Raw genomic sequence first — 1,655 nt, 5'->3', positions numbered from 1 at the left:
TGTGGCCATGTGTTTCTGTCCTAGGTCTTTAAGTTTCAGTGCTTCCATCTGTTTATAATATGACTGATTTTACAGAAATCACTCTATTGCACTTTGGCTTAGTGACTCTATGTCTACTTTCAGTGTTGAATGTTATTGGTAAGAATTTGTTGCTGCAAAGTCTTCCTGGATTTCTCTGCTTGGTTTACTCTTGAGGATATCAGTTATGCATATCACATTCATTCTCACTCTTTTTGGACAAATTGTTTGTATTAGTTGCAGTTTGAATAATTTAGATTATTGAATCTCTCTTCTACATAGTCTCCCTGGAGTCTCTAAAACTTGGTATTTTGATTATTCCCATAAGAAAAAAAAAGCACTCATTCACTTAATGTTAGACCATGAAAAATTTGGGCTTTTTAACTCAAATATGCCAACAGAATCTGTGAACTCATTGATGTGTGTGTTCTCTTCAGCGATGCAGGTCATAGTACATCCATGCAAGGTCGTGCAAGTATCTTTTAACAATTGACTACCAAAAAAAAGTATGCAGGACACACTTTTGATGATCATGATGTTTGTCCTTCATTCTCAAACATCTCATAACATCAGAAGAGGTGATGCCATGAAAAGCATGTGAATTGAATTTGAGTTGAGGGGGTTCTGTGCTAAGTCACCAGCTTCACTTTCTTCTCCATAGTCATGTGGTAGCCAGATATGAATCAGGGAGACTGGAAATGGTCCTGGATTCGAGGCAATCTGGGTCAAATGACTTTCCCAAGATCACAAGCTAATGTCAAGTGTATGAGGCTGGATTCAAACTGCTCTCCTCCTGACTCCAAGGTCAGTGCTCTATCCTCTGTGCCTCTTAGCTGCCTCAGGACATACTTTTAAGTTTAATCTGCATGATTAACATCTCCCCCATAACTTTATAAAGTCTAAAAAAAATCAACAAAACTTTAAATCCAGCCTTGATTTGAGTATTTATCTATTTCTGTTGTAAAAATGTTCCTATTGAAAATTTAGCAGTTGTTCTCTGAAGAACCAATTTGAAGTGGCTTCAGCATACTCCGGTATCTCACCACAGGGGACCAGGATCCCAGAGAACTTTCTTGAATTTTTCTGATGTTGGGAGGATGCCAGGAATCTGAATGTTATATCTGATTTTCCCTTGTTTTGTCCATATAATTATATACGATCTTTTTGTTATAATTTTTGTGACATCCTTTACAACATTTTTCCTTAAAAAATTTGTTGATATATGGCAGCTTCTTCATACTCACTAAGTAGTATAACTCACTAAATAATATAAATTATAGGATATTACTAAAGGATATAAATTTTCTTCTAAAATACTACTTTGCTTCTAAAATACTATGTTTTGATATTCTGGTATTGTCATTTTTCTGATTTCTTCAATCAATGTTTAAAAATTAAATTCTGATGCAACTAAGGTATGCAGTGGATAAAGTGCCAACAATGGAGTCTGGAGGACCTGAGTTCAAATGTGAACACAGACACTGTCACTCGACCCCAGTTGTCTCTTAAAAATCAATAACCTACTTTCTAAGGTTCTATGTAGTTTATAATTTCTGCTAATGTAACTTATTTGATTTAATTTTATTACATTATGATATGAAAATACAATTTAATTTCTACTTAAAAATTTTTTTTTC

This window comes from Macrotis lagotis, chromosome 1 (assembly GCF_037893015.1).
Source record: "Macrotis lagotis isolate mMagLag1 chromosome 1, bilby.v1.9.chrom.fasta, whole genome shotgun sequence".
Classification (NCBI taxonomy): domain Eukaryota; kingdom Metazoa; phylum Chordata; class Mammalia; order Peramelemorphia; family Peramelidae; genus Macrotis; species Macrotis lagotis.
Note: the sequence above shows the minus strand (reverse complement) of the source record.